General features: G+C 40.8%; 1 protein-coding gene across 8 annotated transcripts in view; it reads left to right on the forward strand.

Annotated features, from left to right (window-relative positions):
• EPHB1 (EPH receptor B1) overlaps positions 1-13841 on the forward strand; it is a 436605-nt gene that overhangs the window by 196158 nt on the left and 226606 nt on the right. The gene's annotated exons all lie outside the window — the stretch shown is intronic.

Here is a 13841-nt window from a genome sequence, read left to right on the forward strand (position 1 = left end):
AGCCAGCATGGCTAGTGCCCTGATTCTGGGAACTGTAGAACCAAGCTCTGTATGTGCCATATGGATCCCAGCTCCTAAAGAAACAAATGGGTGCTGGACAAGTAGCCCACCCTGTGGCTGGTGTGGTGGAAGGCCAGGGATGACAGACCATTGCACCACAGACTGAGAACCAGTAGTGGGTAGAGTTCTAGACTAGGACAAAGGAGACCTGCATTCAAGTTCTTGGTTAGCCATGGAAATTGAGTGAGAGATGGCAATGATAGATGATTTTTTTGAATGTCTTGCATACCATGAAAACACAATCAGGATTAGCATGTGTTGAAAGGGATCTGACAGTGCATCACAACAACAATAACATGGAAACTCTGGAGTAGAAAAACAGAAAGTCTTGTGAGAATTACTGTAAAAGGGTTATATACAGCTCGATTGTTCTTAAAATGTCATCCTCATTTGAACTGTAGTTTCCTATATCATACCACATCTCTTTTTAAAAAAATCCAGATGTTTAATCAGCTCTCTGTGATATCCATCTCTGCACCATTCTGGGTGCTGGCTTCTTCTCATGATTAGAGATGGGGGTACTCATATTCAAATATTAATATCTCTGCACAGCTGGAGTTAATGAGGGTCTGGCCCTTGGGGCTGGACCATTGACTCATACGTCCTGTGGTGGCAGCAGTCCCCACTCATCCTTCTAATCATGCCTGGAGCGCTGCTCTCTTCCCCCCAGGCAGGGGGCGGGAGGATGAGTCTCCCTGCATGGCTTCTGAGTGGCCAGTCGAGCAGGAAGAGAGCAGTGCTCCAGGCACGATTAGAAGGGTGAGTGGGGCCATTGCTGCCACAGGACGTGTGAGTGGACAGTCTGGTCCCGGAGGCCAGACCCTCCTTTGTCCAGCTGTGTGGGGATATATGAATATGAATACCCCCATCTCTAATCATGATAAATTCATAAGTACTTTTTCATACAATGGAGTTGGTTCGAATTGGATATAGGTTTAGCCCCAGTCCATAGCTGTTTGATACCCAGTATGTTGTAGCAAACAGAGTGATGAACTAGGACTTAGGAGGTCTGAGTTCGAATTCTAGGTGCCACACCACAGTACAAGTCCCAGTATTCTTTAGGCGTGGAAACTCACTGGTAGTGTGGAACTGGTAACCACTCATTAAATATCTCACTTATCTTGAAAACCCTATAAGGTCTCTATATGTTGGTTCCATAAATGTGATTGTCTATAAGCTTCTCACACGGTGTCCATGTTTTATCCAAATCTGTTTCATGAAAATCTCTGTTTTTTAACTTCCTTTTCTATTCCACTTTTCCCAGTATTCCAAAATGGCTGAAATGACAGAACATAGAACTCTCCATCTGCTGAGGCAGTAGGCAGGACCACATGCGTAGATACAGGAAGATAAGAGACAAATTGAATAGCATAGAATAATTGTGTTGCTGCTTACTATATCATTCCCATATTAAGTTCCTTGTCTCCCCCTCTGAAAGTTGAAATCTCAGTCATGCCAACTCCTGGAGACTTTATCAATTTTCCCATGGAATTGATATAACACAGCATTCCTGTATTATTTCCAACATGAATTTTGGCCCAGTGATGTCCAGCGCTCTTGGTGTGCATTTGGAATATACTTCCTGTTTAAAGTGGTCATTGAGGAGATTGGAAGTGCTCTTGCAACGTTATGTTCAAGTCCCAGCCTATGCATGGGAGTGGGGGTGGGGAGAATGCTCTCACTTGTCCCCAATTATTGAGCTTAAAAAAAAGAGTGGGAGGGGGAATAAGCTAGGCCGAGCAGTCTTTTTCATGTTGCAAAGCTTAAAGGAGAAATCTACGAGGCAGCCATTCCTTGGTGTGAAAGCACATGTTGGGGGGAAGGCAATGCTGTAATGTTGTTGCCTTTGATCATAAATGTGTCTGTCTGCTCTGAAGGAATAAAATCAATGGCAAGACTGCGCCCAGCAAAATAGTCTCAAAAGTTTTTATGTGGCTGTTGCAAAATTTTATTTTGTCCCTGCAGATCAGAAGGACGACCTGAAAGGTCACTGTGCTGCTGCCCCCCACACTTCAGCCCTTCTCAATGGAGCAGAATACAGGGGCGGGGGCAGTGTCTCTTGTTTTAATGAGAACGTTCGAATGTCATATTGATTTCTCACATTTAAAAAAGCTTGTATCGATTTTTTCCCCCGGGGACTTTTCATGGGCTTTTTTTTTTTTTTTAATATGGTGGGATAAAGCTGTTTCAAAATTGTTGACTTTCTTCTATCGAGTCAGCAGTAGATATAAACTTTTCTGTGGTAGTTTAAATGGCTAGGAGAATTTCCATGCCTTTTCCAGTGCTTTTTGAATTGGAGTTCAGGTCTCAAACAGGAGTTGTGAACAGCATGTATGATGAGGTAACCTAGTCACTAATGGAGTTATCTAGAAAAACAACACCTCAAACCTTTTCTATAAGTCCCAGCTGGCTCTTCAGAATTGAATAAAATATAAGGTGCTCCTAACTTTACAGGTGTTTTTAACATTTTGTTTTAGTTTATTTCTGCAGTATGAGCTTGTGAACTTTTTCTTTAAAATATATTTTGATTGTGATGTCCCTGCAAAGCTTACAATATGGACCAACATAAAGTGCAAAGGAGGAAATACTAATTGTGCATCTTACTTAATGTTACTTGATTGAAATTAAGACTTTAGCAGACCAGTAATGAAACTGATCCGTAAGCACTCTAGTCTGTTTTTAGACATTATACTTATTTTCCAGCAAGGAAAATAATTGATTTTCTGACAAACTTGCAAAGGTAAGAGCATGTTAAAAAAAGGTTAGTGGGGGAGGAGAGGAGAGGAAAGGAACAGGATAATAGTGCATGCAAGTCTGTGGAAGTGCCCAAATAAACTAACAGAACAAATTGGAAATGATTAAGAGCTTCTACTTAATTCAAGAAAGATTACACCTTGGTAGGTATGCATAGGATTGTAGCCATTCAGAGCAATTGTATGCAGATTTACTCAAAGGTAAGTGATATGACTTGCAACTTTTCAGTTGGAAGGATGTATTTTTAAGTATCTGTGTATAGAGTTTTCTTCATAACATTAAGATATTTTGTACTTTTGGAATGTACAAGCAATGTAGATAAATGAATCTTGTAGAAATAGTCAAACTGATGTTGCCTGGAATTATTGCAACAGTGAAAAGACTTACACTTTGATACTCAGATCAATATTGATATGATTGTCTGAGATGGCTTGGTTTCTTTCTGGGACCAACCCTTTACTGGGACAAATGGCAGCTCTAACAAATACAGGCTTCTGATTCCCCCCCACCAAGGTCTATGGAATTTCTGTAGGACATCTGGGGTGAGTGTGTCAAGCACCTAATATCTAGGTCAGACATTTTTGACATGCCAGCCAAGCATCCTACAGATACACATGAATAATTTACTTGTCCCAATACAGCATGACAGTTCTATTTTTTAAAACTAGAAGTGGCTCAAATTTATAATATGGACAAAAAGATGTGAGTACAGTGGGGTCTTGACTTGAGAACTTAATCCGTATTGGAAGGCGGTTCTCAAGTCAAAAAGTTCTCAGGTCAAATTTGCATTTCCCATAGGAATGCATTGAAAACCATTTGATCCGTATCTGCTCTTTTCCGTCCATAGAAACTAATGGGAAGCTGCTATTCTGCCTTCGACCACTAGAGGGGGATATTTTGTTTCTTTTTTTCTTAGGTCAAGAAAGGTTCAGGGAAGGCAGGGAAAATACAGTCCAGGCAGTACAGTACCAGGCAGTCTGAAGACTCCCAATCCACTCTCTAAACGCTGGGAGGAGTGAGGAAGCAGACAGGCACCCTTTTCACTGGCCAACAGTTAACTGAAAGTTCAAATTTTGCACTTTCCCTGCCTCCCACATGGTTTTTTTTCCAGTTCTTAACTCAAATCTAAGTATGTAAGTCAAGTCAATATTTTCCTATAATAGTGGTTCTTAAGTCAAAATGTTCTTAACTTGAGCCGTTCTTAAGTCAAGACCCCACTGTAATCCATAAGATTTAGCCAACAGTTGAGAAAAGATCTTTGCAATTTGGTTATGCTTGCATGTGCAATCTGTCAATGCTAGTTTAGAGCAGCCAGTTATGATAAGCTGAATTGTTTCTTTGGACTCATGACAGACTCCACATAAATCACTTATACTTTGCTTCATAATTATTTTCTGGTAGTATCTAGTGCAAACAACTTGGTCTTACATTGCATATGAATCTCTCGGGTTCAGCTTGAAGATTGCCTAATTTAAACCATAAAGTTGATTGTTGTTCATCAACATTATCATCCAGGAGATAACTGGGGTGCTGTCTATGTAATGGTTTCTCAAGCTTTCATTAACATAGGTTGCTTCTCACTGTTGAAATCTTTGAGAGTTTACACACAGAAATTAACTGTTGAGTATTATTAATAATATTCTCCCTTGATATATATGTGTATATGCCAGTAGGTAATAGAATAATCATTCAGTTTTCATAAACTTTAACAATATCTACTGTAAAACATTTTGAAAAATAAACTAAAAGTACTTGAACATTTGGCTTGGTATAGATTTGGTTTGTGTTTGACAGACTTCTTGTAAGGGTTTCATAACAAACACTTACCAGAAAGCACCTAGCATCAAACACTAACCAAACACTAACATATCAACAGAAAAGCCTCATCCTAATGGATACTTTTTAATATAGTTGACACTAGATGCAATCTGATTGGCTACACATATTTTTTATACAAACAATGCATCTCATTCAATTTTATATACACATACCGTATATACATGCTGGGTTATATTACATGTATATATTCTCACTTGCAACTTGTGTTGTTATTGTTGTTGTTGTTGTTGTTGTTGTTGTTATTATTATTATTATTATTAGTAGTAGTAGTAGTAGTAGTAGTAGTAGTAGTAGTAGTAGTAGTAGTAGTAGTAGTAGTAGTAGTAGTAGTAGTAGTAGTATTGGTAAGCTCTTTTGAGAGTCCATTGGGACTGAAGGCCAGAAAGGCAAATGCTTGTTTGGTTCCACCCTTCTTGCTCCATTGTAGGAAGGCCAAGTGGATTGCTTGTATTTGTAATCCATTAAGTACCACATACAACTGAAGTATTTGGTACTCATTGTGGTGTAGATAGAATGATGGATTAGGACACAGGAGACCTGGGTTCAAAGCTCCACTCAGTTATAGAAACTCAGTGAAGGAGTAGAACTGGCAAAGCCACTCCTGAAATATCTCATTTACCTTGAAAGCTATTTTAGGGTCACTATAGGTCAGCTCCAACTAGATGGCACATAACACAAACAAGCAAAGTATAATCCAAATATAGCTAGCTGGCTGCAGCCCCTCACTTAGTCTTGAAGTGTGAGTACTAGTGAAGTCTGTCATGTTTCTGAAGAATTCATTCCATTATTTGAGGCAATTAGGATTCCTGAGTGAGCAGCTTTCCATTCCAAGGAATTTTAGGACAAACACTGGCACTGGGGATGGGGTGGAACTGAGGATAGGGAGATATAGTTAGAGATGTAAAATCTCCAGAAATTTCCATTGTTTTTTCTGGAAGAAATTGAAATTTTCAGAAAGTTTACTTCTCTAGCTATTGCACAAACTTTGTATGATATCACAGGGGTCGCCCATTGTGTAACAGTTGCAAATAATATATGTGCATTTGTGTGTGCTGGAAATAGTGAAAAAAACAATGTGAATTTCTTGCACTGCCTCTTAAACAAATACTAAGGTAAAGGTAAAGGTTCCCCTTGACAATTTTTGTCCAGTTGTGTTCGACTCTAGGGGGCGGTGCTCATCCCCGTTTCCAAGCCATAGAGCCAGCGTTTGTCCGAAGACAGCTTTCGCGGTCACATGGCCAGTGCAACTTAGACACAGAATGCTGTTACCTTCCCACCGAGGTGGTCCCTATTTATCTACTTGCATTTGCATGCTTTCAAACCGCTAGGTTGGCGGGAGCTGGGACAAGCGATGGGCGCTCACTCCGTTGCGTGGATTCGATCTTACGACTGCTGGTCTTCTGACCCTGCAGCACAGGCTTCTGCGGTTTAGTCCGCAGCGCCACCACGTCCCTTAAACAAATACTACCAATGCAGTATATGTACAAACACCTTTCCATTGTGCCACCGTATCCTGTCACCAGCTGGGAAGAGGAAGAAGATGGATGCCCAGGTGTTAAAGCCACCAGACAGTAAAATCAAACTTTGGCCTCCTTGAACTGTGCTTGCTGTGACTTTTGTCTCCCTATCTGGAGACTCAGAAAACCAAAATGATTTCAGTCGGTGCCCTTCAGAGCCAAGGAATGTCTTAGTGTGAAACAGAGTTACAGACTTTCCTATGCTTCCCTCATTTTTATCTGAATATCTCACTATATAAAGATGTGATCTACGTTCTGGTTATGACCAGCTTGTCTACTTTTACATGCATCTTCCCTATAACAAGAACTCAGCAAGCCTGACTGAGATGATTTCCTGGGGGGGGGGGTGAGTTGGTATTTCTGTACTAGATTAGAATATTTTCCTGCCAAATTCCAAGTGGAGGGGGATGAGGTAAAAGATCATTTTCCAAGACAACAACACCAAGAGGAAGGAATAGGAATGCTAAGAACCCCAGGGAACTTTGCATATAGTGTCTCGTCTTGACCACTGAGTAGAATGGATTCTTCAGCATTTTGTTTGCAGTAATTACAGAAATTTAAGTCTGTGCTTCCTTTAGTCACACAGCCTCATTTACGGCTGGAGTACAAAGCACCAGCATTTCCAGCTGCGTTTAAGAATGACATGAATGGTTGTAAGCCGGTGCCTCATAATGGGCTGTGCCACAGCTGATAAAAATGCCATGCAGAAGCACTGAGACATTTATATTTTGATGGAGTCACAGTCTGTAATTGGACCAGAAATTCGTGTTCTATTAGCATTATTCCCATTTTACCAACTCTAATCGAAAAAATGGACCTTTTGTATATTTCAAAGCAGCTGCCTAGTTTCTTTCTGAATGAGGAATCATTCCACATAGCATGTTATGGGGCAATCTGTAGTTCCCATTCTGAAATGCATTTAAGGCTTCATTTTGCTTTTGCAAATAATGCTTGAGCACTAATGTGATTTGGTGACAGGCTGAAGGAATGTACATATACATGTATGCATATAAAATTTTGTTCAGCTGACACCTACCTCCTTGTTTCAAAGAAAATCCCTCTACAAATTAATCTGTAATGTTACAGAGCATTTCCTGGGCTGCCTGTTGGGAAGCCCTCCAATACATAGACTGTTATATTTATCAGTGTAAGAGACAGTGTAGTATTGTGCAGTGATTCAAAGAATGATCCCCATGCTTGATTCCCCCAGAAGCTATTTCCAGCAGTCCAAGAACATCTGGGGGCCTAAGCTTGTTTGGGAGATGTTCAAGACCCCATTGCATTGTGACACTTTCTGGGCAACCTCATTCTTCTTTAGCCTCTCTGTGTCAGGCTTGCTATCAGGTTAAAGTGAGGAGGAAGACAGCTATGAACCTATGCAAGGAATAGTGGCATATAGCTATAGCTGCTTCCTTCCTTCCTTTGTCCCACCTTCTTAACAACATGTCTCAAAGCAGCTTATAGTATAACTAATATACAGCACAATTTAAAAAGAATGGATTGTGGATATTAAAAACACAATTACATTGATCATAAATATTAAAATTGATCACAGTTAAAAGCCATTTAAAAGCAATCAGTTAAAATAGTGCCTACAATAACACAGTAGAAAAGTCAGCATATTCATTAGCCGGTTGGTTAAGGGCTGCCTGAACAGCCAGTGGAGGTAGATGGCTTAGTCTTCCTTGGCAGAGGGTTCCATAGTCTGTGAGTGCCCACTTAAAAGACTTGATCTTGTGTCCTCACCAAATGTGTCTCTGAACATGGCAGATAATGGGAAAGACCTCTTCAAAACATCTTAAAGCCTAGGAGAACACAGTCTTTCAGACAGCCTTTTAAATAGTCATGTAGGGCTTTATAGGTTGCAACTAGCAGTTTCAATTGTGTCTGAAACTGGAATAGCAACCAGTAAAGGTCTGGCTACATGACTGGCTACATAGGTGACTTTCAGATAAATTGTTATGCATTACTGCTCAGACTGGGTCTTTAGTACTACTTGTGTTTACCATCAGAGTGGTATTTGTTTGTTCCTTTTTATATTTACATACTAATTGTTCTTAGCTTTAAATATTTGTTTAAAGATGTAAACCACCATTGTATACTCTTTTTCCCCCTTAACTTCACATATTGTCTATAGGCCCCCTGGGTCCTGTTTTAGGAGAAAAGCAGGGTAAACATATTTTAAATAAATAAATAAATAAATTTTAACAATGGATTTATATGCTCCCTATAACTAGCCTTATTCAGCAGTCTGTCTTCAGTTCCACTCAGAGTACATTGCAGTAATCCAAACAGGATGTAGCCATAACGACAGACAGACAGACAGACAGACAGACAGACAGACAGACAGACAGACAGACAGAGGGAAGCCTTCAAATCTTTTGCTGTGATGCTATTTCTGTGTCTGGTGGAGTGGTGGTGGGGAGTTTCCCTGTTATTCACAATTTTCAACATTCAAAGCGAGCTCCTATTTTTTGATGCTGAAGGCATATTGAGTGATTTCAAGAGAATGAATTTGAGATTCATTTTATCTTAAATGGTTTGTTAAGTTAAAAAACTCTCTGTGGTAGAGCATCAGAAGATCTAAGATTAAGAAGCTGCCACCCACAGCAATGTTCTGCAGATGGATTTTCATTTTTATTGAATGCAGAGGCTTTAACATTAGAGGGAGCTGACTATAAACTGATTGCATTGAAATATAGAAAGAGAAGGCACAAGTAATGATGGGTATCGGGGGGATCCGTGTTGGGAAGACCCACCTGTGACAGCCTGCCTAGATCCCCATAAAAGTTGGACCAAGGCTTTCCCAAAGCTCTCTTTTGTAATGGAGCAGGGCACACCTAATGAACACTGCTCATTATCTTGAAACTGTCTTTTGTGGTTTTTTTAAGAGTTGAGGAATCACAGAAAGGAAGACACCTGGAACCCTTCTCCTTAGGAAAACAATATTTTGGTGTATCAGGTATAATTAAGGTCTTCTCCGAAACCTAAAATATTTAGCTTTGGCAATACAAATCAAGACACTTAAACAGGGAACCTGCTTATCTGTTGGTTATGTCCACAGTTCCCTTAGGAGCCCATTCAGAAAGACAATAATTAAAGGAATGTTGGGTATGATGTAATACATAGTAAATAACTAAACAGGACTTACTACTCCTTGGAACATAAGAACAATGTTTGCAATAAATTAATACTTATTAGAAGACAGGGCTGGTTATATTGCTTCTGGAGAAATATGTATTTCAGAGACAATGAAGCTTCCTGCTCTTTTCTTTTAAATATGTTCTGACCATGGGGCAATGACACAGGGTAGCTTCAGTAGCAAGTGATTGTTGATTGATTTCAAGTGTTGCTGATGCCAGTCAACTAGACACAATTTCTCTTTTCATCTATTTATTCTCTCCGCCTCTTCTACAATTTGAAGGACACATTCTGGAAAAAAAAATCAATCGGCCAATAAGTGTTCATTGAATGCACTTTTATTTTACTTTATTTTAGCTTATGGAGTATATTGGCAGCCGTGCGCTGCAAGGAACAATGTGATTTAATGTGCCCAAGTACAGCAGATCAAGATAGCACAGCAGAGTGCTTCCCACAGTGGCGACAGGTTGCAACAGAATGTCTCTGCTTAAAATGCAACCTGCCAAGTCTTGCTGCAGCAGGGGAGTTCAATGTGATCTGATGGGCCCGGCTGCAAGGCAATGTCATCCTGCCATCTTATCGGGAGGGCTTGCCAGAATGCAATCTGATGGGCTTTGCTGCAGGGATGTTTGTCATCATAAAAGGGCCTGATGGAACAGCTTGTGGCATGGCTTAAATGTAGTTCACTTGGTTAAGGTTGTTATGGGATAAAGTAGAGTACGTCAGATGGCTGGCAGTGTTTTGCCACACAAAGTGAGCAAGGTTCTATCAGATTGTCTACCCCACTACAGGGAATTACATGGTTCTCTGTCCCTGGACAAACAATGAAGGGTATATCGAAACCACAGTTACAGCAATTTGATATTATATTTTAGCTGTCGTGGGCCCATCTTAGAGTATACCGACATTTGTAGTCGGGCAAAATACTTAAGCTGTGTTCAGAAGTTAGTTATGGAGGAGGAGGAGGAGGAGTGAAGTGCGATGAAGGACCCCTCTTGCCCTTGTCTGTACTAAAGGTCATCACTTAGATAATTTGAATACCAGCTGGAAAGTCTGGAATGGAGAAGTTTTTTATTCATATGGAGAATCTCTACATTGGAAAAATCCGGATTCTTGCTTGGAATCCTCTGTGTGATCAAAAACAAAACAAAAACCTCCCACCTCCTCTTCAGAGTGGTTGGTAATATTGTAATCCAGTTAATGACAGAGCGGGGCAGAGTACAGTAAAAGCACTCCCATGTCCAGCTCTCTTAAGTTGGTGATGCCTGAATAGGGCTATAGAATTCTCAGCTAGTGGATGCTAGTGCACTCCCTTCAACAGCAGCAGTGGATTCTGGGAGCCACACCACACTACAAGTCCCAGTATTCCTTAGGCTGGAGCCATAGCAGTTAAGGTGGGCATCAAACAGGTATAATCGTGTACTGAAGACAGTGTTAAAATATCTTGCGGCCTCTTAATGATTAATGAGCTTTAAGGAACGGCTTCATTAATGACAGGGAGTATTTTAGTTTAAGTCATTTTGGAACAGTTCAGAATGGCAATCAGTTGGAAAACAGCCTGTTTCTGTTTACTTGCGTATAGGCAGTAATGCTGGATTTTGTTTTATGCACATAAAGGGGGTGGGGTGGGGGAATCAAGTGGTGTTTCCTCTCCACAATTCTCATTTTCTCCATCTTGTTTTAAAATTATTTTTTGGTAAGTAGAAAAAGTGCATAAGGGATGCATCACAATAGTGAGAAAGTATATATTTTTTAAAATTTTGAAAATTAAAGCAAGAATGCCTTACAGTATTTTCCACTTTTAAATAGAATAGACGGTGCCTGAAGTCATGGCCAGACCACACCCACTTCTACACATCACCTCTTATATGTAGGAAGTACACACCCACACATTGCACAGCAAGAAAACTGTGTTTATTTGGATCGATCCTAATAATTCCAAATAAACAGTAGGCTCCAACCCTAGACCAATCTAGGATTGATTTTTTTCCCCATTGGGGGTGGGTTGAAATGCTCTTAAAAGAATGGGATGTAGTAGATGTTTTTTAAGAGTGTTCCCAACTGTTCTATCAGGGGGCTAGAGAGAGATGTAAACATCTATATTGGGCTGCAGTCCAAAAAGAAACCAAGTCTTTTAAGTTGCCAAAGGACTGTTAATTTTTTTAACACCACAGACTGATACAGCTACATTCCCTTCCCCCAGAATGCACCTGAACAAGAAGCCAAGATAATCTATTATAATGAAACATCCCAATGATTAAAGAAGAGAATGGAGTTGCCATGGATTTTTCTCATTTTGGAGGGGTTAGTTGGGATGATGTTTTGGAGGTGGGGTGTGGGGACACTGCTGCTATGCATTGACTATTACCAAGAAAAGAGGATGGCGACACATTCAGCTTTGGGTACAAGAATGCTTCTGCAGGGAACAAAACCATATCAGTCAGTATTCTTTTGGCTGTACAGCAGGCACAAAGGACCTGGCCTGTGCTGGTTGTGTGTGGCAAGCTCCCAGATGGTACGTTGCCCAATAAATCCTGGAGCTCAGCTCGGCAGCTAGGAAATGATATATGGAATTCAAGTCTTGGAACGTTCATTGAAAGTCTGTCCTCCCTCACCCACCCCCCACTCCAACCAAACAACTCTTTGTGCTCAATCACAAGGATAGTCTCACCTACAATTATCTTCACCTTCTATAGGAATAGCTAGAGTGGGAGCAAAAGGGGATCCATTTCCTTTGTCCTCTCCAGACATGGGTTAGCAGCGCAGTGAGGGCTTCGAGGGTTTGTTTTTCTAGCTGGCAAATTTTCCTTGCCCTTGTTACCCCCCCTCTCTTTGTCCAGTCTCTTGAAAAAATGCCTGACTGCTGGCTTTGATTCCATTTCTCTCCCTGTCCTGGGATACAACCCAAAGGCAGTTATTTACTGGCTCTGAGTGCAGTCATTTGCTGAGTCCTTTGACCGTCCAGTCTTCCCTGACTGTAGCACCATGAGAGTATGAGGAAACCTGGAGGTGTACAGTGCATGGCTGGCTGTGCTTCTCTGAGATTTCACTGCCTACACTTCACATTTCTTTTGCTGGGAGTTTGTTTAGAAAATCCATAGTGGCTTAACCTGCTGTGTCTGAACTGTTTAGCAAGGTGGTCTGTACCAAGAAATTCCCAGGGACACTTTACTGGTTCTCTCTGATTGGTGTATTCAGGCTGTGTCTGGATCACATGGGCACAGCACACTGCTAGGCGCCATAACCCCAAATCTGTAGGAGAACCTGGCACTATGAAAACATACAATTGTATACCCAGTCTATAATAATGTTGCTTGTAGGGAGTCTGTGCTTTACTTGCATGTAAATGTAATTATCATTTGTTAGAAATCACTTGATAGGCAGTTATTTGAGCTCCCTCTTCCTGACGTCTCAGTTCAATTACCAAGGAAGAAATGTGTGTGTGTGTTTGTGTGTATGTGTAATTTCCCTTTTGTTATAATTTCTGATTTAAAAGACAGCCAAATGCTGAGCAACCAACTGCTGAGATGAAATGCATAGAAACAAAAAGGGGAAGGTTGATTATACAGTGGATTTTAAAATAGGCAATGGAGGCTAAGGAGCAGGGGGGGGTTGGAATAATGGATCCACACTACACGGGCAGTTGGGTTCAGGCTGTCTTAGGACCCATATCCATATGATAGTACCAATGATGCTAAAAAAATAATCTTCTTGCCTTGACTGTTGTTCCTTTTTGGCATGTGGGATACAGTCCACCCACCAAAGCAATTCTGCCTGCTGTCTTCCCTCCCTGTACTGGCCAACCTGCAAATGAATGTCCACACACAGCAGCAGAGCACAGCTGCCTAGGTAAGAGACAAAGCATTTGTGGGACAGATAAGGCCTGTGAGGTTTTTGCTGTCTATACCTTGTGGAAATGGATCCTGCCAATATCATAAAGTGGCTTAATAAGTGAGACAACTCAGGATATTGGCAAATTAATCGCTTACTGGAAGGCAGTGTGGAAGGGATTGTCATTCTTGAATTGGCCTTCTCAGCCACATGAGACGCTGTTCCAAGTCCTCTATTCAGAGCATGTTACCATCATCACTTGAGACTGTAGGATACCTACAATCGCTTACTCTATTCAGCAGATGGCAAGGGAAGTGAAAAGAAAATTGACTGTATATAGTCATGCTGATACACATACATACACATACATTTTCTTTTCGGTCTATTAAAGGGCTGGTCGAGAAAATGCCTGCAGCTGCGTGGATTTGACTGCAGGCGGTTTCTTGACTGGCCATTTAAAGAGAGCAAAAGAAAATATTTTTAAACATTTTTGTAACTGATGTAGCAGTTCAGTGATAGTCTACATACAGCCTGTGTGTGTGTGTGTGTGTGTGTGTGTGTGTGTGTGTGTGTGTGTGTGTGTGTGTGTGTGTACCCTGAAACTAAGATAGGTCTTATTTTAATTTTTGCTCCAAAAATGCATTAGGGCTTATTTACAGGGGATGTGTGTGTGTGTGTGTGTGTGTGTACAACAATCTA

Source organism: Pogona vitticeps, chromosome 3, assembly GCF_051106095.1.
Source record: "Pogona vitticeps strain Pit_001003342236 chromosome 3, PviZW2.1, whole genome shotgun sequence".
Taxonomy (NCBI): domain Eukaryota; kingdom Metazoa; phylum Chordata; class Lepidosauria; order Squamata; family Agamidae; genus Pogona; species Pogona vitticeps.